Consider the following 26,552-nt stretch of genomic DNA (forward strand, 5'->3'; position numbering starts at 1 on the left):
CACCACACAACAAAAACACTAACCCAGGAACCTATCCTTGCAACAAAGCCCATTGCCAACTGTGTCCACATATCTATTCAGGGGACACCATCATAGGGCCTAATCACATCAGCCACACTATCAGAGGCTCGTTCACCTGTACATCTACCAATGTGATATATGCCATCATGTGCCAGCAATGCCCCTCTGCCATGTACATTGGTCAAACTGGACAGTCTCTATGTAAAAGAATAAATGGACACAAATCAGATGTCAAGAATTATAACATTCAAAAACCAGTTGGAGAACACTTCAATCTCTTTGGTCACTCGATTATAGACATAAAAATTGCAATTCTTCAACAAAAAAACTTCAAAAACAGACTCCAACGACAGACTGCTGAATTGGAATTAATTTGCAAACTGGATACAATTAATTTAGGCTTGAATAGAGACTGGGAGTGGATGGGTCATTACACAAAGTAAAACTATTTCCCCATGTTTATTCCTCCCCCCCACCCCCCACTGTTCCTCAGACGTTCTTGTCTACTGCTGGAAATGGCCCATCTTGATTATCACTACAAAAGGCTCCCCCCCGCCGTCCCCTTCTCTCCTGCTGGTAATAGCTCACCTTAAGTGATCACTCTCCTTACAGTGTGTATGGTAACACCCATTGGTTCATGTTCTCTGTGTATATAACTCTCCCACTGCATTTTCCACGGAATGCATCCGACGAAGTGAGCTGTAGCTCACGAAAGCTCATGCTCAAATAAATGGGTTAGACTCTAAGGTGCCACAAGTGCTCCTTTTCTTTTTGCGGATATGCCCCTTGTAACACTGAATTCCTCAACGACCCCCCCACCCCATAAGGCCACATCTCCACAACAAGCCGGGGGCATGAGTCCCAGCCCGGGTAGATTTACACTAGGTGGATGAGCACTAGCACCAGCCTAACCAGCAGCATCTCCGCACTAGTGCAGGCCGTAGTGGAATGGCTTCGACACCAGAGTCCAAACCCGCCTGAACCCTTTGGGCACATACTCAGCCGGCTAAGCAGCTGCACTGCTATTTATACTCATGCTAATTCTTGTCGAACTAGTACGGGTATGTGTACGCGAGCCGGCAATCACACCCCTCGCGTGGAGCAGGGACATAGCCTGACTCTCCTTTCCAAGGGAAATAAGCCTAGTTTTGGCAGTCTCCATCTGCAGCTGTGCTGGGGCTGCTGAGTGCCATGGGAGGATCGCCCCAGTGAAGGGTGTGTCGCTGGGAAAGGGGTTTTTATGTCACTCCCAACCTATGGCTAGAGTAGGGGGCATCACTGGAGGGACGAGGGGCGACTAGCGGTCACCGATACCCTGCTGATTCTAAGCTGCTGTAATAAGCTTTTGGGGCAGCTGGTATAATTTAAAGCAACCCTCAAACTGCACTAAGTTATGCTGGGGAAACGGACTGGTATATAGCTGGCTCCAGAATCTGGGGGGGGCAGTACAAGGTCACCTGCCCTCCTGAGTGTCACTTAGAGTCCCTCAGCCGTAACTGAGGACCATGGCCATCACATTTGAACCATGGATGATCTTCCCTTTCGCTGGACCTTTACAGGCTCTGCTAGATCATTTTTAAGGTGAGGCAACCAAGCCTGGAGACAGTGCCTGAGATCTGGCTGGACCATTGTTGTGTGGAATAGCAGGTTCTCTTTCCTAGCCAGTTTTTTCAGAGCCATGATGAGTAGATACAAACAACACACATAGCACACGAAGGGAATCCAAAGGAGGGCAACACTCAGTACAAACTCTCCTTCCAAAAGCCCAGATCCATTCAATCTCAGTTATTTTCAGGCAGTTCCAAAAAGCTGCCCCACGGTGCAATGCCAGCAGACTCAGCAATCTGGCAGGATTTTACTTTGATCCAGCAAGTGTAGGCTGGGCCAATTGCACCAAATGCCATACAAATGTCAATCAAAGGTAGGACATCTGGTACCTGGGATAACCAGGAGCTGCAATGCCATTCAAAAAACATATTAAGTTTTAGGGGCAAAAATCCATGTAAAGGAAAAACCCTAGGAAGCCAAGACATTATGGGCCAGATGCTCAGCTGTGTAAATCAACGTAGTTCCAGTGAAGTTAATGGAGATTTGTCAATTTACAATAGATGAGGACCTGTTCCTCTCTTCAGTAGTGGAGGAGGAACAGATATAACTGGGACCATCTCTTAGCACCACCTCAGCGTGTTTTTCTGCTCAGATTACAAGTCCCCCTGCCGTCTGCAGCAAGAATGGCTGGTCCAAGGAAAACATTACTGCAGGAAACAGTAACCCTCAAAAAGAAGGCTCCATTTGCACGAGCTGAGACAGGGTCCCCATCTACCCAGTCAGAAAGAGCTGGCTGTCAGATTTAATGGGTGTTTTAAAATCCAAGCTGAAGACTCTCTCTGCTCCGAATTTGGATGTCACTTGTCCATGTATTTGTTCTAACTTTGTGAAACATGGATACTTGTGAACTGTGTTGTGTACAGGGATGAATAGCAAACATAGGGATGTTCCTGGGGCCTCGGAGACACATGACCACAGACTGCTTCATTGTCACTGTCTTCTGTCTCCATCGCAGTCCATGCCAGTGAGGAGGATTCTAATGTATAATGAATTCTGGGCTTAGAGACTGGTGGGTTAGATGTGCACCCAGCTCGCACTGTCATGCCTGCAGCAAGAGAGCCCCTCTGTGTTTTTTTTTCACAATACCTAAATCTCAGAGTGGTACGTTTCCTTCTTTCCTAGGGTGCAATCCTGTAAAGCCTGATTCATGTAATTATAGGCTTGCTAGATTTAGAGAGTCAGATCATTCTCTAGTATGAACTTGGTATGGCTCCACCGACTTGGATGGTGTTCCTCGTCTCTGTTTAGCAGAAGCTGGGAATGGGCCACAGGGGAGGGATCACTTCATGATGACCTGTTCTGTTCATTCCCTCTGGGGCACCTGGCATTGGCCACTATCAGAGACAGGATACTTGGCTAGATGGACCTTTGGTCTGACCCAGTATGGCCATTCTTATGTTCTTATGACTTCAGGGGAGTTACACTGATTTACATCCACCAAGGATCTGACTCAGAAAGTTAAATAATGTGAGATGCTGGGCAGTAGAAGTGGAATAGGGAGAACTGGCAAGCCACAGACACTGTATGGTGAATGAATGAAAGTATTCAGTCACGACAACAGTAAGATATGCTTTAAGAGGAGCTTGGTATAGACACAGAGCCCTGAGGAGATTGTAGCCACTCTAAGATTATAAAGTCTGACAGCCCTAGGGTTGCTATTACCTCTTTTCTGAGGCAGGGACTCGCTATCTTTTCTGCAACTTGCAGTCAAAGCCTGTTGCGAAGAATTTTCTTTCCTTGGATCACTTGGTACTTCATGTAAACCATCTCAGGAGCAGTATGACTCAGGGAAAGAAGTTCTTGCTCTGGCAGGGTTGGTTCTGGAGAGCACTTAGTAGAGCAACATCTGCGGAAAACTCTCCACTTATATTAGTGTCATCCTTCACCTTGATGAGAACTAAAAATAAAGCACTGCAATAATCAACTAGATTGACTAAGACAGATGCAGCTTTTAACATGTGTACTGTAATTAACTTATACAAGGCTAAAAGGATCCAGCTCAGCCTCTTCCCATGGCAGAGGAAATTTGGATTTCTAATAATAGGAGCTGGTAACACATGTTGAATTATAAAGTAGCAAGTTGGCTTTGGCATGGACACTCCAGATTTGTTGTGCTTCCTTTGAATCTCCACATCTGAGGGGATTTAATTTCTTAATTAATAGCAGGTTCTGCTGTTCTGCCCGTAGATCCTCTTGAATATCTCTCCTCTATTCCAAGGAAGGACATGAATTCTTCATAGATGTGTGCATTGCATTCATTTACTGTCCTGGACTCAAATGCAGAAACTGGCACACTGTCACATGTTGTGTTATTTGCAGTCTCCCACGCACAGTGGCTGATATCTCTGTACCAAGCCATGTACAACCACACGCAAATACTGGCTAATTGACATATGCTGCATACACACACAAATACTGACAGAGCCACGTGCTATACTTTTATAGATGTAGCCCTACATACTGGCCTGTTATACACAGCAATATACTGTACTATTCACTACAGTTGGTCAGCAAATGGAAGACACTTTTCACAATACTTTGTTTCCATTTTCCCAGCCAATGCACCCACAGTACTATTATTGCACTACCGACTCACTGATTTTGTTTTATCTAAATTGGATTTTTTTTAAATTTAAATTAAATACAGATTCAAAAAAATAAACCTATTTAAAATTAAATTTGAAAGTATTACCTAGGTTACCTACATTTGTCAATCTATTAAAACATTTAAAATAAATACAAAAATATTAAGCAATACATGTTTGCTGCCAAGTTTTAAAGAAAGTCAAGCTACTTAACTAGTGGAAGTCATTGGGTAAGCACTTGGAGCCAGAGATTGTTAAAGTGCTAAATCAGTTTTTAACAGTGGTAATCTAACTTCTGCAAGTGCAAAGTTTATTCAGCTAGTTCAGTTCAATGACTAGTTCAGTCAAAGTTAAGAAACCAATTGGGTTAAGAAACCTCATCCAACATGTGAATAAAAACTAGGTGCGAGAGGATCAGATCTACTAGTTCTAAAATCTTGAAGGACATGATGACCAGACACAATCAGTTCAATTCATTATTTACAGATAAAATATATCCTTTGTTTAATATATCACTTAGTTTTAAATGCAAAACCTGTTAATAAATGGATACACTTTTTTCTTATGTATCCAGCACTTTTAAGGTAGTTTTATTTAATAAAGCAATTAAAATGCTGTTTTTATGTCTTTTTAATTGAATTTGAATTTCCATCCAAACAGAGCTTGACACAAAATTAAAAAAAACTAATAATCATCTGGTATATAAGAAATGCATCACTCACCATTTTCTAAGATAAAAAGGTAAAAATTAAGACCGTGAATAAAGGTAAATTAAGCTGTACAATTGCTTAAATAAATGTTTTTAGATATAGTGTATCCTCCTGGTTAGCAAATAGAAGCACCAAATTTAGTGTAAAGGCTACATTTATTTGCCTATAAAATGTTTTAATGGTTACCAACCAATGACAATCAACCTTCTTTTTTTCTTTAGGAAAATTATTAAAATGTCCAAATGCAAAACACCATTAAAATCAATGATTTAAATCAAGGTTTCCTGATTACTGATTGAAATCAGCAATTTAAATTGCTTTGATTTAAATCAATCCACCCTACCTGATAACTTTATCATCTTTTCTAACACCCAAGCTTGCAACCTTGGTGTTATCTTTGACCTCCCTCCTTTCTCTTCCTCGTTACAACCAGGCTCTTGCTAAGTCTCATCACTTCCTATGCAGTGTCACCAAATGTTATCCTTTCTTCCCCTTCCTTACGGCCAAGATGCTGCTAACCCATGCTCTGCTAATGTCCTGTCACTGCAAGAGGTTTCTCTTTGGCCTCCCATTCTCCAAGCTCCCTTCCTCCAGTTCAGAACGCCACTGCCAAGAATTTCTTCAGTGTCCATGGTAAATTTGCATCTCCACTGTCTTGAGACTGCACTGGTTTCCACTCTCTCCTCAGAAAGAAACTTTCAGAGCTATCACTTTGCCACTGCCCTTATCTCTGCCTTCATCACCTCCTCTGCTCCTTCAAATGTCTCTGATGACTTCTTTTGTTTCCTTTTCTCCTTCCCAATGTTGTACTTTGTATATGCCACCCTGTATGTCTGTAGTTAATATACATATGCCAAGCCCCTTCACTCTGCTTCTTGATAAGACTTGGAAATCCTGTCTGACCCCAGAAGCACTCAGCCAACAATCACTGAGCCTTACTCTGGTTTTATTTAGATTGCCTTGCACCTGCTTCTGCAGTTACATATTGGGGTAGATTCTCAGTCAGTTCTCTACCTGGCTTCTAGTCGAGCACAAATAAAATTGACAAAGACATACTCATGCCTACACTTTGAAGGTGCAAACACCTGCTAAAAATGCCTAGATTCCAAGGCTGTAAGGGACCATTGTGATCTTCTAGTCTGACCTCATGTATAACAGAGGCCGGAGAATTTCTCCCCCCAGATTCCTAGAGTATATTAGAAAAACACCCACTCTTGATTTAAAAAATGCCAGTCATGGAGAATCCACCATGACCTTGGATACATTGTTCCAATGTTAAAATTGTCCTCACTGTTAAAAATTAGTCTTATTTCCAGTCTGAAATTGTCTGGTTTCAACTTCCAGCTATTGGATCACATTTACCCGTTCTCTGCTAGACTGAAGAGTGCATTATCAAATATTTGTTCCCCATGTAGCTACTTATAAATTGTGATCAAGTCACCCCTCAACCTTCTCTTTGTTAAATTAAGTAGATTGAGCTCCTTTAATCTGTCACCGTAAGGCAGGTTTTCTAATCTTTTGTTCATTCTCATGGCTCTTCTCTGAACCCTCTCCAATTTATCAACATCCTTCTTGAATTGTCGGCACCAGAACTGGACACCATATTCCAGAAGCAATTGCACCAGTGCCAAATACAGAGGTAAAATAACCTTTCTATTCCTTCTAGAGATTTCCATGTTGATATATCCAAGGATCCCATTAACCCTTCTGGTCAAAGTGTCACACAGGGAGCTCACGTTCACGTGGTTATCTACCATGACCCCCAAATTCTCATCTCTGCAGGAGCTCTCACATGTGTCAGAATTTGCACTCACAAAACCTTTTGGCCACAATGGGTCCTGCATGCACATGTTAGACTATTTCAAGGGCACACACACAAGTGTTAATGCCCTCACAAGTTTGTGCACCTGAAAAGTTTAGGCACACGTTTGGGCACATGTAACTGTATATGCTCACAAGTGGAAGCCAAGGTCTGAAAGCCTGACCTTGAAGATCTTCAAGGTGCTGTCTAAAGGTGAGCAGAGAGACAGAATTTTATCTCAGATACAATTTTCTTTTTAAATTATAATTTCTCATTTTGCCTGTTTTTACCTTATCCAAATTTAATCTGCATGATTTCCAAATATATCTGCACTGTGCAGCATTGGCCTGATTTCCCAGCTCTTCTGACAATCAGGTGCCCTCACTGGACACAAATACAAGTTAGACAGCTAGATGAACAAACAATCATTTCTGATTGCTTATGCCAATGCAAAAATCACTAAAGCTAATCCATATCCAAATTTGTTATCGGAAGTTCGGCTCAGCTCCCACATTGACCTGTTATTTGTTATCTTTCACCTAGTATACAAACGTGATAATTACTTATGGCATAAAAAGAGTGCTTAGATTATTCAGTTTAAGAGATTAGACAGAGCAGATCACAATAACTTTTCCTTCCAATATGTCAAACTAGGGGACATTTAAAACAGAAAACACCTTTGTAATGGGAGGGTAGGGCAGTCGCATAGGAGACAGGAAGACACTCTGTAAGCATGTTAATTAAATGATCCACATAGAGTTGGCTGTCCCTTTATGACTTTCATTTCTAACTGTTGAGCCTCCTAATGAGGACCCATGATTTCACTTTGTTCAAATGTCACTTCAGTTCAGCTGATGCAAATCACGCTTTCTTCTTTATGCTTTGTACATTAGCAGCAGGAACAGGAAAGTCATGTCTCTGAATCCTACATTAAAGAGAGTGACAAACCCGTTGTGGGAGATTTGGTTACATCTCTAACTGCAGCTAACGCAGGTGTGATGCAGAGCGTGTGTAAAGCTCAGATTTGAACATCCCTGAACTATGAGGTGTTTGAAATCCAAAGCCAGAGATCCAGGTCTAAACTTTCCAGCTTGGCCAGCCTATAGCATGAGATATCTGGGACGGGCAAATCAGCTAGAATGACAGAACAATGCTGACCCCTCCACTTCAGTCTACACTTCAAAAGAAAGAAATGCTGGCCGAGGAGATCTGAAATTAGGGTGACCAGATGTCCTAATTTTATAGGGACAGTCCCAATTTTTGGGTCTTTTTCTTATATAGTCTCCTATTACCCCCGACCCCCGTCCCGATTTTTCACATTTGCTGTCTGGTCACCCTCTCTGAAGTTAATGTTTTGCAATATACTATGCATGAGATGGTGGGGTTCAGCTACTGGCTCTGGTCCTTTCTTCCTTGAGACAGGGGGGGTTTCTTCAGAGCCCCTTGCCCTATGGCTCACCTAGAAGTAACACTGATGGTGCTAAAAGGAAGCCTCTAACCAGTCAATGATAGGTCAGTATAACATGGGGCCTGCAAGTCAGTAGAGAGGAAAAGGGCCTTTCCACAAAGGACCTCTGAAGTGCATCCATTTCTTGCTCCTCCCATTCCTGCCCATTCATTGTTCTCATGGGTCTCTATTATTTACTCAGGTACATTGAGGATCAACCAATGCACCCAATGCCAGATTGTGGCTGTCTCTTGTACAGGCGCCCAACAAGCCCTCTCCTTGAGCACCCTACTCCAGGGGCCAGTCCCATCACTCGCCTCCACACTGGCCAGCAACATGCCCTGACACACAGTGTGTCCCTGCGCTCCCATCCTGGCTGTGTGGCTCCTCATTACCCCTGAGGCAGGGCAGTCACTAACCGTCAGGCTCTGGCCCTTAGGGATTCATTTCAGACTCTGTTATTACATTGCTGCACTTGCCCATCTAATAACAAAACTGGAATTTCTGCCCCTTGGGGAAATTCCAATAACTCAACATTTGTTTTCATCTCAGTCAGGACAACACATTCCAATATCAACATTTCTTGCAGAACAAAAAGTTTTAAAAAAATGTGTATTTGGCACAATCCAAGCAAATGAAAATTTGACATTCCCGAATCAATCCATTTTATTTCAAGTCAATTCAACATTAAACTGTTTCTGCCTGTGTTCCTGCCTCATGGAGTTTTAGTTCAGATGCCTCATGCCCTCATTCTTAGTCCAAATCTGAAAGAAACATCAAACCCAAACATTCCTCAGCCCCACAGGGATCTGTCTTCAGCTTCCTTCCTTACAGGTGGGGTCCCAATAGCCTGTCTCACTGGCTACCCTCTTACCAAGGGCCTCTGGCAGGCCATAGCCCTCAGCCAGTTCCTAGCCTGAGTCCAGCTTCTTGCCTCACATTGGAGCAGCCTGTCTGCTCTCCTCTCCAGCCAGCCCCAATGGTGGACATCCGCTGTCAGCTTCTCAACTCTCCTCCTCTCTGGCTGCTCCTTCTCCTCAGGGCTAGTCATAGGAGACACCCCCAGTTCTTTTCCTCAGCCAGCCAGCCTATCCCAGGGAACAACTCCTCTTAAATCCGACACCCAGGACAGGTGTAGCAGGCTGGGCTAATAACCAGGACCAATTGGCCCCAAGCCTCCCGGCCTTAAAGGGGCAGCCAGCCCCATTATCGTCACTATCTGAGTTTGCTGTGTTGTCGTTGTGCACATGCTTGGTGCATGATTTTCAAAGGGTCATAGTTTGATCACATCAGACCCAATTCACATCTGAATGTGCAAAGGCTTCTCTGAGAGGGGGATGGCAGGGACATATGTCACCTTTTAATTTCCAGCCTTTTCAGCTGCAGGGGTCTTCAGACAAGGTCACAAGAATGTTATTATATTGGGAAAAGTGTAATTTTTTCCACTCTCCTCTTAATCAAAGAGAGGGACTGGTTTTGCTCAAACATTGCATTCCACAGGAATTCACCTTCAGGCAGACAACACGCCTGGAAAATTTCAGCCCCAGCGGTGAAAGTTTCAGAAAATTATGAGTGCCCCAAAACAAGAGGTTAGAATGGAAACTGTTATCAAACAGCTGTGGTTCTGACTGCTGTAGCTACCTAAACTTTGCAAATGGCCTTCTGTACAGAAAACCTTTTAACTGATTATTCTTATCTGAACATTTTACTGTCTCAGGTCTTTAGAAAGGAGCGTGCACAATTACCTATTTTACAGGCTCAGGGAAGTGTGGTAATTGCATGTGCAAATGACCCATTACACCCCTGGCTCTCTTCATGCACAAGTACAGTAAATGGGGCATGCCAACCAGGGCCCTGATCCAGTGCCCACTGCAGTCACTGCTGGGAGTCTTTCCATTGCCCGCATTGGGAGTTGGAGGAGGTACTTGGTGCGCAAATGCACCAGGCCTTTATGATAACCAGAGACACTCTGTTCTCTTATTATAGTCTCTGCTATTAGCCGTAACCTTTGTTGAAAAGGTAACAAGGAAGCAGAGCTAAAAATGCAGAACTGAGTGGAACTCAGTGGCTCAGGAACTTTTCATGAATATCTGGTGCCCCTCTCCCCCCTGCCCAACCCTGCCCACAGGTCAGCAGGAGTGTGAATAGGCCAGCCCTATCCCACCAGCACTGACTGAGTGGGCACAAGGGGATTGCTGGCCCCAGAACATAGATTAGCTAGCAGACTGGGAGGAAACTACACCCTGACTCCCTGCTGCCTGCCCACTTCCCGAATATCCCCCCAAAACAGAGTTCAGTCCCGCCCAAAGGGAACAGAGGATGGGTTGCAGGCCACCCGGTTGGCTCTGGGCTGTTCGGCAGGCACAGGATTGGAGAGAGGAAACACATGCTTTAGCCTGAGGATCTTTTGGGACTGCTGGAGGGAGCAGTCCCAAACTCACTCAGCCAGGGCCTGGCCTAGGGGATGGGCCCAAGGTGCAGGATGGGGGACTGGCTGCCACACAGTGACCAGTAGGATGGTCACCAGGGGACACAACAGAGACGGAGTCCACCCTCTAAGCTCACGCTGCACCCAAGCACAAGTGCTCAGTGCAAGGCGCAGGAGATACTGGTTTGGGACTGAGAGGCTGGGGCAGTTTGGGCACTTAATTGAGTTAGAGAGTGTTCCTCTATGATATTGCTGGGCGGGAGGGGAAGGATGGAGGCAGATGTGCAAACGCAGAAGACTTGATCCCAGCAGAGTTATCCTTTGTAGCCAGATTACAGCCAAAAGGAGCTGTACATTCAATTGAGAATCTGGCCATGTGACTTCTGTGTGATCCAAAACTCTCAACATTCAGTCAAAACCCCTCGCACTTAGTTTCATGTCAACCCCAACACAGCAAAACTGAGTTTCATGCAAAACCATAAACTATCAAAGGTTCCATTGCAAGACTGGTGAACTTTAGCAAAACCTTTGATGAAAATGGTCTGAGATTCAAGTGTGTAATGAAACCCCCAATCAGTCAAGTTTCAGATGGTTGAAAATATGCCTCACAGCTCAGATCAAAGGTAAATTCAGCAAGGATGCCGCTTTGATACTGCACTATACCACATTCCCAGGCATTTTCAAAGCTATGCCCAGGGATTTAGCTCAGCAACTCATGTTAGGAGTGATGCAGCTAAACTGAGCAACGCTTCGGGGGAGGTGACATGAAGAGGTCATATTTTCGGACCATGCTACATTTCTCCAGAGGCCACTTTGTAATTCCACAGCCTTCACATCGAAGTTCAAAAAGCAGCGTGAACCTTAATGCATGATTGGAGGGAATAGCTACCTGTTATGTAATGATTTCAAATATTCTTTTCCGTGGTTTCACTCAACAAGCCGTAATAAAAGGTGCCACCAGAATTATTGCTTCTCCCAAGTACAGCCTTTTCTCAGAGGGAAAACCTGCGTATATTTTGGGGAAGAAAAGGTGTCCATGCTGTGCAATTGGCTGTTGACCCACATTCCAGCTGCCAGCTGCAAGGCCAGCTGTAGCACAGATGGTAGCAGCCTCGATTGCCCGATTCCAAAGGTTATCTGTAGAGTGGAGCAAGGAGCTGATTGTTTTTGGTTCGGGGGCAAACCCAAACAGCCAGAAAAGAAACCTCAGTGTGTTTTGAACTGAAACTGTTTTTTCTCGCTGAAACTAAACTACGGAAGACGATTGTTTGGGCTGAACGAAATGTTTTGAACATCGTTTCAAATTGACAGTTTGTTTCAGAATGTTGTTTTGAAACAACGTCAAACCAGTTTGTTTTGAAAACGTGGAAACTTTTTGACAATTCCATTCCCCCCCTCAGTTTTTGCAGCCCAAACTATTTGCTGAATTTGAACAAATAGTTTTGGTGCCCTAACAAAATTATTTTTTGGCAAATTTACTATTTGCCAAAAGTTAAAAAAAATGCGCCCAGATGTAGTTATTTGCATTTTCCAGCACATCACTTTAAGTCACCATCTGAACTAAACCAGAGGATGGCTGTCTCTGAAACACTGCACTCAGTAGCTAGCCCCCGGTCCCCAAGAACCAAATACTGATATGTCATTTTTTCCCTTTCTAAGTCCATCTCCTCCCCATCTTGGATCCAGCAATGAAGTAATCATGGCACTAAATTTGTGACATGTAGATTTCCCCAGCAACAGACTGTGATATCATCATTGGGATTGTGACTCTATTACATTCTACTCTGTGTAGGTTCTTACTCCAGGACTTTGGCTCCACTGTAGGAACAAAAAGAAGAGGTGAATACAGGAAGCACAAAGCACTGTCAAAAAGAAAAAGGAAATACTGTATTTTTTCAAAGCTCACTAAATGTCAAAGACCCCTTAAAAGGGGCTTTCACCTGATACAGGGAGAAAGCATTGTCTAGTGAGGGATGGTGTTGTGGGTAATGAACTGGACTGTGACTCAGGAGACGGATAAAATTCCTGGCTCTGCCGCTGACTGACCTTGGGCAAATTATTTAATCTTTCTCTGTGCCTCAGTTTCTCCAACAGTGAAATGGAGATAATGATGCTGATTTCCTTTTGTAAAGAGCTTTGAGATCCAGAGATGAACAGCACTGTATATGAGGTAGGTATTATTAATTATTATTATTATTATTACATTACAGGCTGTGAGGATAAATGTATTAATGTTTTTGGAGTGCTCTGTTATTACCGAGATGGGGAGGGAGTCACTGACATGGAAAGATAGTGGGTAAATTGCATTCCTGGGCATCACCAGATGTAGGTTCTGTTCTTGGCACTGCTGTGTTTCCTTGGGCAAAGTCCAAGAGCTCCTTGGTGGTCTAGTGGTTAGGCTTTGGCACTCTCAGCCCTGTGGCCTGGGTTTGATTCATGGTCAGGGAATGTGATTTTGATTATAACAGGGTTCAAGAAAGAACTACATAAGTTCATGGAGGGTAGGTCCATCAATGGATAGCCAGGATGGGCTGGGATGGTGTCTCTAGGCTCTGTTTGACAGAAGCTGGGAATGGGTGACAGGGGATGGATCACTTGATGATTACCTGTTCTGTTCATACCCTCTAGGGCATCTGGCACTGGCCATTGTTGGGAGACAGGATACTGGGCTAGATGGACCTTTGGTCTGACTCAGAATGGCCGTTCGTATGTTCTAAAGACACTTCATTTCTCTCTGCCTCTGTCCCCATCTCCAAGGGGAGGATACTACCACTGAGCTACCTCACATAGTTAATTACTTAATTCTTGTAAAGCACCTTGATATCCTTGTCTAGGTGGCACTGCAGAAATGCAAAGTATTATTGTCACACTATCTGATGGCTGTGTCTACAATACACGGTAGGAAACGTTCTTAGACATGCCCATGGCATTCTCCTAAGACCAGCACATTTTACAAACACCCTGGCATAGTAAAATGATTCATTTTCACATCCAGTTTCCCATCAGTGCAAACAATGTATGTCTATGACAGAGCCATCAATCCAGCCATCAAAGGAACTAACGCTCTTTGGGGGAGTGGAGGGTGGTCAATGAGTTTTTAGGAAATTACACGCTTTTCTTTGAGAGGAGCATTACCTTCATGATGATTTTATAATGTTTTTACCCAAACCTTACAGTAAGTGGGTTGGTAACACTTCTTGTGAAGGCGACAGTTATATCACATCACTGCTATTTACCTGCAAAACTAGCCCCTTGCAATGGTTATATTTCATTTTAATGTCACTAGATGCACTTACACAGGAAGGCCTGCATGTGAAACACACAGAGGACTTCAAAGGCCGCACTTTCCAAAGCCAGGCCATTCTCATGGGGGATCCATGGGCGAATCAGAGCCATACTGAGTCTTATGGTCTGTATGCTAGGACTGTAAGCATAATAATACGAATTAATAAATCATTAATGTGGCAAAGAGCTAATTTCCAAGCAGCCAGGACTCTTTCTCAAGGGTCCTAACTACTCCTGGATCCCTTCTTGTAGGGATTTTGCTAGGAGAGGCTGCCTTAGAGCCTGTCTACTGGATTGGGCCCTGCACAAATCAGCAGGGGTGGTGCTGGTTTCCCACACCCAGAGCACTTCCCCAGGATGTGGGAGATGCTGTTTCAAATCCCCATTCTGCATGCTGTGGAGCAGGGAAGTGAACCCAGGTGAGTGCCCAGACCAGTCGCTCTCATGTCCTCCCGTAGAAGCTGTTCACTTTGGACACATCCCTAAATAGCCTTTGGAACAGGAACTTGAATGTGCGTCACCAACATCTGAGATGAGAGGCCTAAGCCCCAGGCCGTAGAGCCATTCTAGCTAGCTCTGTTGTTCTGGCCCAGTGATGAGGTGAGAATGCAGACTCTCACAGCCTTGCGTATTGCTGAATCCAGCCTTCTTTTCCTCATCAGAGTAAATAGTCACATTTCTGCCTGTTTTGCTGGAACTGAATATTTTTGGACCCTTTATGGAAACAAGTGGTTAATTATTTACAAGTCTGTCCACACTTCTGTGGTTTACATGCTGAGATTTACTTGATTTGTTAAAGGATGTGGCATTTAAAATAATATCTCTGTCATGAGTCTGTCAGGAGAACTGAAAAGCTTTTTCTAAACAAAAGAAAAATACTTAAATACTTTAAAAATTGCTGAAAATCCCCAAATCAGCACTACCTTCTTTTGTTTACTGCCTTTTATCCACTTAAGTAAATCATCTGCCTGCCTTTCACTCAAAAGGTTTTGTGGTGGAGGCTGATTAACTGACTCACCTTTAAGAATTTATTAGACACACCAGGGATGAATTTGGCCCCTCAAAAACTCTTTTGCATTTGACTGTAGTGTTTTAAGGGACTAACTGGAAGGGGCCAAGGGGCTTTCGGAAATTGCCCCTTAGCCAGTGGTCTATAAAGTAGCTCAAAAGAGAACTGAAAGGCTATGTAACTCCCAAGTTCATGGCCCTCCGCATTTCCTGCTGTAACCTGGCAGGCACAATATGGATTTCCAAAACGCACCCATCAGACCCCCTGGATTCTGACCCTGTAAGATGCAGAGAATCTCCTGGGTCCTCATCCTGCTTCCATTAAAATCAATGGAAGTTTGGCCACTTTCTTATATGGGAAGAGGCTCAGGCTACTCGTGAGTGTTGAATACTCTCATGGTTCAAGCATAAGAAGTGAGCCAAGGCAGGGCACCATTCAGGCTTTACACCTTCCTCCACTTAGCCTGTACTCTCCATCAAGCACTTTCTAAAAGTAGAGTTCTTTAAGTTCCTGTACATTACCTTATCCATAAGCATACTACTAGCATACCCATACAAGGAAGCTGTCTGTCATAAGATCCCTTTTATCATATATTTGAGATAGCAAAATTAAACATAAATAACCTGCTTACATATTTAACGTTCTATTACACTCCCTAAAAGACTATATCCAACTTAATAGCCACTCTTTTTTAAATTAAGTATTAACTTGGTTGGGAACGAAGATATTTTCCTCCGGGTTTCCTCTTTCATGCCTTAGTATTACATACGGAGACCAGATATCCCGATTTTATAGGGACAGTCCTGATTTTTGGGTCTTTTTCTTATATAGTCTCCTATTACCTCCCACTCCCATCCAGATTTTTCACACTTGCTGTCTGGTCACCCTAGTATTGTATAAAGGTCCTGTGCATACCTTGCAGGCAGGTTGATGCTGAGCAAGTGCAAGTCTTTCTTATGACAACTGGAGACTGCCTGGCCCTTGGTTCGTGCAGTGTTGAGAGAGGCTGTTCTGGAATCTATCAGTCACTGGTCAGCCCGTGTTCCTTTTGTGTTGTGCTGATCATGGCTCAGCACAATACATATTTCACCATCCTCCATGTTTGTGTCTTGCTTTCATAGTGAGTGAATGTATTTGCAGTTTCGGTGAAATATATGACCACCCTCTGCTATGTTATATGAATGAGGATTTCTCTCTTCATTGCAAGTAGTTTGTTTCCAAAAGCAGGATTTGTCTTAAGGATAATATGATTTTGGCAATTAATTGATCTTTAAATATTCATGGTAAATAGGCCCAATGGCCTGTGATGGGATGTTAGATGGGATGGGATCTGAGTTACTACAGAGAATTCTTTCCTGGGTATCTGGCTGGTGAGTCTTGCCCATATGCTCAGGGTTCAGCTGATCGCCATATTTGGGGTTGGGAAGGAATTTTCCTCCGGGGCAGATTGGAGGCGGCCCTGGAGGTTTTTCCACCTTCCTCTGTAGCATGGAGCACGGGTCACTTGCTGGAGGATTCTCTGCTCCTTGAAGTCCTTAAACCATGATTTGAGGACTTCAATAGCTCAGACATAGGTGAGAGGTTTTTCGCAGGAGTGGGTGGGTGAGATTTGGTGGCCTGCATTGTGCAGGAGGTCGGACTAGATGATCGTAATGGTCCCTTCTGACCTTAGTATCTATGAATAAAAAAAGGAGACACTATCAAGTTCAAACTAGTTGTATTTCTTGGAGGTCTTTAGCGTGTCGGTCATAGTAGGCTTTGTCTTTTGAGCATCTCTCTTCATTTTTGTCTGTTACTCCTTCCACCACTGCCAATTGCGGTAATGCTGGGGCATTCTTCTTGATGTCAGCTCTTGTACTGGGCAGATATAGGTCTTTTGTCGGAATGTTTATCCATTCAAGGATGACTTGCCTTATATTTACCCTTGCTCTTTAATAATCTTAGCAATTTTAACTGCCGATTTGGCTTTGCCATAGGACTGTCTCTGGTATAGTGGTGATTTGACGTGACTGAATTCCCATTTCCAAGTATATTGCACAAACTCACTGCACGTGAACTGGGGTTCATTGCATGAATCATTTGTCCCAGGGTTACTATCGTAAACATTTGTGAGTACTCTTGTTTCAGTGAAAGCAGTGGCTTCTGTGTTGTGGATACTACCTGACATTTCAGCCTACAAACTTCTCCTTGGTATTCTGCTTGTAATTTATATTGTCCTAGTGGTATTATGACCATGCCATTTGCTTGACTGCAATTGCAATCTCTTCTCTTGCATAATGCTGAGGAATTATTTGTAGCCTATCACATTCACTGATGCCTCAATGTCTATTTGGCATTCAATTTCCTGTTTGCTTGTGTGCTTCTACCTTGTCTTTGCCTCTGGTGCTAGTCTCAGGTTTACAAACTATTTATTTTGTCAGTTTTGCATTGCATTAATGTCCTATATATGTAAAAACCTTCTCCTCTGAGTAACTGCTTGCTTCATAAATATGGTATAACATTGTTCTTTGTATTTCTTGTCTGCAAGCTTTTGCATAATGACTTCCTTTGCCACAACTATTGCATTTGACCCCATATACAATTTTCCATTATCATGTTTTTCTTCAGAGTACCCACAGGTCTTCCTTTGCATTTTGTTTATCTCTGCTTTGTATTTTCCCCCTTTGTATTTCCATGCTTTTCCTGTGCTACCTGGTGAATTCTTAGTGTCTGCTCCACTTATGATCTACATTTCGATGTGAGCTTATTCTAGTTTTACTCACGTCTATAGCTCTTTGTAGAGCTAGTGTGGGCTCTGAGCATCCTGATCTGAGCTCCTGTATTTTTTGTCCCTATTACTAATCTCTCACAAATTAGTTTACCTTATGCAATTATCAAGTCTTAAGAGTCCAGTACTCTGTGCTGTTTGGCAATATACTGATCCATCATTTCTCCTGCTTCTTGATTACACTTATTGAAAAGATACCTTTCATCTGGCAGTTTTTGTGGGTTGAAAATGCTTTTGGAGTGCTTCAAGGATGTTACTTGGGGCCTCCTGAGCTGCTGCTGCCATATTTGGAAGCTGTTGGAGCATGTGGCAGACTTTACCCATTACTCCTTATAATTGGCAGCTCTTGTTTTGCGTCTCTTTTTATCCACCCCCATTGCAATTCTGTAGCTTTCCCATTGTGATTTAAAGACTGTATTATTGCTTAACCCCTCCCTGTGCATGGCAGTCTGCTCAGGGGCAGGAATTTGGTATGCTGCCATGCTTGTTTTTTCTTTGTTTGGGTTTCTTGCAATATTCTTAGTTTCCTGTTTCACCAACTCACCTGTGACCATGTTCAGTGTTTAAGCAGAAAATGAGAAAAAGCTACAACAGTGTAACATTCAGGCCTTATTTCTTCCTCCATTTTTCCTGTATTCCCCATGGAGCATTTTCTGAAAGTAGAGCCCACTATGGACTTCACCCTATACATACTCCTACCATAGCATCCCCTGTTGGAAATCTATGTATTATAACACTTCATTTCTCATTGAATGGCACTCACTGTGCATGACGGATCTCTTTCTGAGTTTATGATCGTACTCTGGAGTCTAGGATACACAATTTGCTCATCAATGTCAGCCTTAAATAGAAATGAAGCAAAAGTAATTTAGAGGGTGGGCAGAAGCCATTGGCCTCCAAATTACAAATAATACACATGCAGAGAACTAAAGTTGAAGTCTTTTCTTCTTCACTGTATGCCACCTGTAACAGCTGATGAACTTACTAACATCTGTCACAGCATTTTCCTTACACTCTACACCACTTTGGGTGTTAGTGACCCTGCACTCTGGCATTGGAAACACAAAGCCCCTGAACTCCCGTTTTGGCAGGTAAAAAGCCTTTTAGTTCCCCTTGAAGTTGCTTTTGTAATGAGCAGGTGTGATCAGATACTGCAAAAAATACACCCACACACAAAAACCACAGGGTTAGTTTTTGCAGAAACCGCCTTACAATGAAACAATTTAATAGAAAATACTCTGTAAAATCTCTGGATAATAAGAGCCGATATCTAGAAGTTGAAATGAAACAAGTTCAACTAGAAATAAGGTTCAGAATTTAGGAATGAGGGCAACGAACCATTGGGAAAGTTTTCCAAGGAGGGAGGGAGTATCAAGTGTGGATATCCTTCTAAACCATGCACTAGTTCAATCCCAAGTCATTGGCCTTAATGCAGGAATCAATGGGTCAAGTTCTATGGCTTGAGTCTTGCTGGAGGTCAGACTAGATGACCATAATGGTCCCTTTTGGCCAGGGGTGGCCAACCTGAGCCTGAGAAGGAGCCAGAATTTACCAATGAACATTGCCAAAGAGCCACAGCAATACATCAACAGCCCCCCAACCGCTACCCCCCTCCAGCCTCCAATGCCTCCTGCCCACTGGCAGCCCCGCCAATTAGCACCTCCCCCTTCCTCCCTGCGCCTCCCGCCCACCACAATCAGTTGTTCTGCAGTGCGCAGCAGGCTCTAGTGGGGACTGGGGAGGAGCGAGGCCATGGCAGGCTCGGGGGAAGGGGTGGAGTGGTGGCAGAACCTGGGGCAGAGCAGGGGATTGAGCAGTGAGCACCCCACAGCATATTGGAAAGTTAGCATCTGTACCTCCAGCCTCGGAGCCAGCACCTATGCAAGGAGCCACATATTAACCTCTGAAGAGCAGCAAATTTGGCCTTCAAATCTATTAATCGAAAGCAATGAATCAGATATAGATGCTACATCCCAGAACTCTGGGCCATATTCACTGAGGCTGGTGAAAGGAGGAATAAACAGCAGCTTCCTGTGCCAGTTAGGTTCCCTCACTCATGGGAGGTCAGTAGTCTCTCTGCCACTGCCCCATCCATCCTCAGTGAGGTTTCCACTGTTGGGCAGAGTGGCAGGACATCTTTAGCTGGTGACTGTTCTTCAGAGGAGCCTCACCAGCTGAGCCTACTGTAGTAGACCAGTGCATTCCCCCAGACACCTTGCTCAAGAACCAACCTAACTGGTACTGTGCTGGGTCCCTAAGGCTCCTTGGCTGGGGAGAAGTTATGACAACTTTCTGCTGCAAAATCCCTGCAGAAATCTCCTCCCTTCTGCAACACCCACCACAGATGGCTTCAGCCAAGGTCTGTGCCAGCAAAAGCCTCCCTGTAAAACCTGGGCTGAATTTAGCCCTTTTGCTAAAGTTCAGGGAATGGATTAATGAGGAATGGATAAACTGCTGCAAACAAGCCAAGCCAAGAGCTGTCAAGTTAATGGAATGCAGACTCTGTCGCACTGTGTGAAGCTGGTGGATGACTGCATGGGTCAGGAGACATGGGTCAAATCCAGCTCAAGTCAATGAAGGTTCAGCTCTGCAAGGTGCCTCCTGAGAGATGCTCAGGGCTCAGAGTGAGGCTACTCAACACCTCCCAGGATGCACCCAACAGAAATAAGGTCTTACGAGCCTAATTTAGTGCCCGTTGTAGTCAGTGGAAAGACTCCGATTGGCTGACTTCACTGAGTCTCTACTTGCTAAAGGGCATTGCCACATGATGGCTGTTTGGGGACTTCAGTGAAATGAACTGGTGGCTGTAAATTCCCCTCAGTACATTCCTTAGTGGTGCTCTCAGTCCATTTTTTGCCACTTTAACTTTAAATATAAGCCACCAGCTACACAGCTGGCCTCTTGTGGTATTGCTAGCCCTGGACCTCTCTGCTGAGTGGTCCCATCTCACTCCCAAGAGATTGGATCTCCAGGTAATGGCTCAGACGCATTGGTGGCACAGTCTGTGAGGGAAGCTCTCTCTGCCACCGTCCCTGTGATAACTACTCCATGGGTGAACAGGGCATTATAACACCAGTCTTCCCAGCTGCTTGTCTGAGTCATGATCAGGATGTGGTCAGCCTGACCCAGTGGTCAGAGCAGGAGTCAGATACCAGCAGATCAGAGTCTGAGATGTGCCAGAGGACAAACTGCCTGCCAGGTGTCAGGAGACAGGCAAAGGCAGGTTACCAGATCAGAGTCAGGCAGTAGGAGCAGGTAGTGCAAGAGAAGCAGTGCCAAGGAGGGAAAACCCAGTTTCATGGACAGCTTCCTGCTCCTGTGCTTGATTTAAATAGAAGCAGGGAGTCAGTCAGAACCCTAGAATTCCATCAATCAGATCCCAGCGCTGGAGTCCTCTGTTGGACTTCTGCTTCTAATTCTGGTAGCAGGTCACTAGGTGGCACATTGCACTTTACTGGCTCCTAAGCGCTCAGTGGACCAGGCTTCAAAACCCATGGTTCCTGATAAACTAGCACTAAATTCCCTTAAAAATATGCTGGCTATTGCTTTCGGCCAATCAAGGACTACGTCATCACAGTGTTATCTAATCAGGCCTCTCACTGCTATTATGTCCAGTCAACAGCGATACCATGGTCATATTAGTTCCCCGTCACTCTCTGGGTCCCCATGTTTTCTTCCTTCATGGTTCTGTTATTTGCAAAGAGGTGGGAGCCTTCACTGACCAGATATAGGAGACAGACATGGCAGCCAGACAGACTGATAGGTCCTTTTGTCTTCCACAGTCGCAGAGTCCATCAGACCAACCAGAGGGCAGGTTCAAAAGGCAGATAGCTGTGCTAGCTGAAATAGTGTCACAAACACATCTCCTCAAATTAGGGAACATTCATGACTCAGGTAGGATGAATGACTTAATCTGTAAGTATAAATAAATATCCTCTCATAAACCACCATGTACTTCTGTTTCAGACGAGTGGAAAATGAAGTTCATTTTTCCCCCATTCCTGAGGGCTCATTCTCCTCTCACTTACACTAACATAGATCGGGAATAACTCCAATGAAGTCAGTGGAGTTAGACTGGTGTTAAACTGGTTTCAGACAGAAGGGAATCAGGCGCCTAGACTTTGCAAGGATGGACTGCCTAAACCTTCACCCTAACCTCTCTTTCCTTTCTTCTCTAGGGTGTTGGAGTGAAGTAAACTCAAATGTTTCTTTGCGTTCCAAAGTCCGCCAAACTCTTTGGTACATACTCTTCCATTCCCACGTTAAATAGAAACATGAACCTTACATCACCAGTTTGATCTTACACAAAGTCTGCTGCCTCTGTCCCATCATTTGTTTCAAAGGGGGATTGGGTAAAGCATCCAAAGTCAGGGGAAAAAAAGAAAAAAAGAAAGTGCTGGCCTCTGAAGGTGAAATCAATTCCTGTTAGTATTCAGTGCAGTAGGATAGAAGCAATTCCATTTGCTCTGTTTTAAATGCCATTGAATGTCACCCTCTGCAGAAACTGATATTTCCACTTTCAACCTATTGATTTCCCATTAAATCAATAGTTTAGGGTGAATTCTCCTATAGATCCATAGATCTCAGTATGACAGATACAGCAATTTCCTGCATATCCTTGGGACATTTTACTGAATTAAATTTAAGTATCTTTGGGGTAATTGTATTAAATGCAAAGTTTACATATTATTTTGGACTGGGATTGTAGACAACCCTGGGAGACAGCTGTGACAGGTGTAAGACCTGGAAGTTCAAAGACATATTAAAAATGTGCCAGACAAGAATAGACTTTTGGGACAATAAGTGTTAAGTGGAGTTCCTGCAAATCCCCACCTCTGGTTCTGAAAACACCCACCCTGAGAAAAGGGTGATTGTTGATTACTTGTTCCTGGAGACGGAAGGTCAAAGGCCTGAGCTGTATAAAACAAAAACAGGTGAACTGCTCTCTTCTAAATGAACTTGTAATCACAGGGAAAACCCAGTTGTGGGTTTTGAAGGGCTGACTCCTGCCAGAGCCTGAGGGTGGAGTTGGGGTGATCTCTAGTAAGCTTTTTAGCATGTGTGTAGGCTCTTGTAGTTTCCAGTTTGTTTCCTCTGTAATGCTTTCCCCTTAAGAATAAAACGTGCTTGCTTAGAAAGAGTTGCGTGGTAACTTATAACTGCTGACAATTACACTGTACGTAGCCTTCGTAGAGAAAGCAAAGTGCAAACACTGGCCAATTTAGCCAGTCTGTCTTGCTGGAAACATCACAGTGTAGGCAAGGAACTGTACATCCTGGATAAACCGTGGTCAGGAGGGAGTGAGACACAGGTCTCTGCCCAAGAGAGATGATGATGGGGCCAGAAACCAGGAGGTGCCCTTAAGGGACAGCAGATGGGGAATACAGGTGCAGTTACCATTAAACTGTGACACTCAGTGCTATAGCAGCAGCCACTTCTCAGATCAGCTGCTCAAAAGGAGTGTATAGGAGAAGGCTGAAAAATGCAACTGGGGATCTGTGGGATTCTCCCACATCAGAATGTATGTTATGCTGTATCACACTGATAATACTTGACATCAGTATAGCACCTCCGATCCAAAGAGCACAAACTAAAACCTTATAAATGACACATACAGCGTTCACGCAACTCATCAGTGTGGCCACCGCCACAGTGGAACACAGAGAGCAAGTCTACTGAAGAGGTGACTACAGATGAACAAGAATATTACAGCCAATTGAAATTACAGAGGGAATTTAGGGTAGGCCAGATATAGTTATCAAAACCGAAATCTGGCCAGGACCCCAAGGCTAACATCTCCATTGACGGTGTCATGGGATTTTTAATTACCACCACCATACAGGACCTCAATTTTATGTCTCCTCTGAAAAATAGCATTAGAAGTACTGTGAATCCTAATACTATGCTGGAGCACTGGTCAGTATTAATTCTGAGAGAAGAGCACCCCCTACTGACTCACCAATGCCACATCTTGCAACACCAAGGTTTTTTCTTCTGAGTAACCATCCAGACCAACTCTAGAGTTGCTTAGATCATGAGATCTGGAGTGAGTTCCATCTGTGGAGATGCTCAGGCCCTTTCTGATGTCCTGTGGCTAATGTACCTCACCACTTGCTTTACTGAGGGTATATTCAGGTGAGCAAATTATTCCAATCTTTCAGCAGAAGAAGATGTGGAGCCAGGAAATTGTCTAGCTACATATACCTTAATATTTATTCAGCATCTGCTAATGTAACTCCATTAATTTCAATGGACACAATGACAGCTAGTTATAAAGTACCACACAAAACAGCATGACACTTTAACAAGCCAAGCAGCCTGGCCAGGCAGCAGCAGCATTGCAGAAGCAGGTAGACAGAAGAGGAGAAAAGTGTGATTTTTTTCCCCCCTTGATGATTGTGGTGGTCAGTGATCACGCCGTGCTTAAGGTGCTTGCAAGAGATCTGCTGTATTGTGTGTCTGGTTCCAGCTGTCTGTGCGTAACAAGAGCTTCACAGCACCCCACCCAGACTGTCTGGGAAGCGCAGCCCTTACAGGCACAATCATCCATAGCACAATTGTGACTGTGTAGACTATTGCTTATGAGGTAGCTGAGGCAACAGCAATGGAGAGATGCTGCTCTAGGTGGGAACAGCACAATGTAGGAATGGGAAACAAAAGAAAGAAATGGACCATTTTCAAAAATCCAGTAGCATTTAATGGAGAATAAGAATCTTCCTTTATGCTTCTTGAACCATCCAGTACAATTCAATAGAGAATGAAATCCTTGCCATAACATTCAATCAGATAATTCAGAAAGTCTAGAGAAAGGTGGTTATTCTCCATTAAGTTCTGTAGGTTTTTAGAGTAAATTCTACAGAACCCAGAAGTTCTTAAACTTTTCATAGACTAAGGCCAGAAGGGACCATCATGATCATCTAGTCTGACCTCCTGCACATCGCAGGTCACAGAACCTCACCCACCCAGTCCTGTAGTAGGCCCCCAACCTTTAAATCCCGATTTAAAGACTTAAGGTTACAGAGAATCCACCATTTACTCTAATTTAAACCAGCAAGTGATGCTACATACTTATGAAAAGGTCCTGTCAACTTTAACGATAGGAAATAAAAGGAAAGTTGTGATGATTAGTCAATACAGATAAATGTTTACTAAGTCTGTGTGTGTGTTTGAGAGAGACAATGCATGTTGATCTAGCAGAACCATATGATAATGGATTGGATTTCCTTTTCCCCATTGGCTGGGTGGCAAGTGGGTGTGGTTGGGGAGGGGCTGGCTGGGGAAAGGGAAGTGTAGCCCTGCTTTTTTGGGGACTGGGGCAGGGAAGAGAACAGGCGCTGTTGTGTGAAGGCTCTGGTCTGGTTGCATTAAAGTGGGTTGGCTTTTCAGACAATGTAGTTTTGCCTTATACCTTTTGATACATCTGATGCTATGGCAGGCTGCACTTACCATGCTCAGCTGACATCCTCCCCTGTATTGTGCCCATCAGTTCATTTCCTCTCAGCACCTTTTGTTTTCTTAAAGGCATCTGCCAGCGAAACATATCCAGCTTTTCTGCAAATGTGGAATTCCCTTCATAGAATCACAGGGGTAGAAGGGACCCACAAGGGTCATCTACTTTAACCCCCGGCCGAGATGTAGGACTTGTTCTATTTAAACCAGCCAAGACAGATGCTCTCCAGCCTCCTTTTGAAAACCTCCAGTGAAGGAGCTTCCACAACCTCCCTAGGCATCTGTTCCATTGTCCAACTGTTCTTACAGGTAGGAGGCTTTTCCTGAGATTCAATCTGCTATGCTGTAGTTTGAACCTATTGCCTCTTGTCCTGCCCTCTGTGGCAAGAGAGAACAAATTTTCCCCATCTTTTTTATGGCAGCTTTTCAAGTATTTGAAGACTGCTGTCATATCTCCCCTTAATCTCCTCTTTTCCAAACTAAACAGACCCAGTTCCTTCAGCCTTTGCTTATATGACTTGCATTCCTTCCCTTTGATCATCTTTGTCACTCACCTCTGAATCCTTTCCATTTCTCTACCTCCTTTCTATATATTGGTGACCAAAACTGGACACAGCTCTCCAGCTGAGGCCTAACCAGCACTGAGTAGAGCAGTACTGTCACTTCCTGCGACTTGCAGGCTATGCCTCTGTTAACGCAACGTCAACTTTCATTTGCTTTTTTTTTCAACAGCATCACATTGCGGACTAATATTGAGGTTGTGATCCACCACAACTCCCAGATCCTTCTCAACTGTGCTGCTGCCAAGCCAGTTATGCCCCCATTCTGTATTTGTGGATGTGTTTTTCTTCCCTAAGTGTAGCACTTAACATTTGTTTTTGTTGAATTTCATTTTGTTGTCTATAAACCTGTTGTCCAATTTATCAGGATCCCTATGAATTTTAGCTCTGTCCTCAAAAGTGTTGGTAACCCACTCCGCCAGCTTTGTGTCATCTGCATATTTGATCAGGATGCTCTCTATTCCTATATCCAGGTCATTAATAAAGATGTTAAGTGACACCAGACCCAGAACAGATCTCTATGGAAAATCCCATTTGAGACCTCCCTCCAATCCAACATCATTCCATTAGTTACTCTTTGTCTGCGGTTGTTTAACCAATTCTCCATCCACTTAATGGTCGTTCCACCGAGCCCACATTTCTCCAGCTTACTTGTCAGAATGCCATGTGGGACTCTCTCAAAAACCTTGTTGAAGTCCATGTATATTATGTCTACTGCATTTCCCTTATTCATCAAACCAGTTACCCTGTCAGAGAAGAAAAGGAGTATTTGTGGCACCTTAGAGATGCATCCGATGAAGTGAGCTGTAGCTCACGAAAGCTTATGCTCAAATAAATTTGTTAGTCTCTAAGGTGCCACAAGTACTCCTTTTCTTTTTGCAA

The sequence above is a fragment of the Eretmochelys imbricata genome, chromosome 13, assembly GCF_965152235.1.
Source record: "Eretmochelys imbricata isolate rEreImb1 chromosome 13, rEreImb1.hap1, whole genome shotgun sequence".
Lineage (NCBI taxonomy): Eukaryota > Metazoa > Chordata > Testudines > Cheloniidae > Eretmochelys > Eretmochelys imbricata.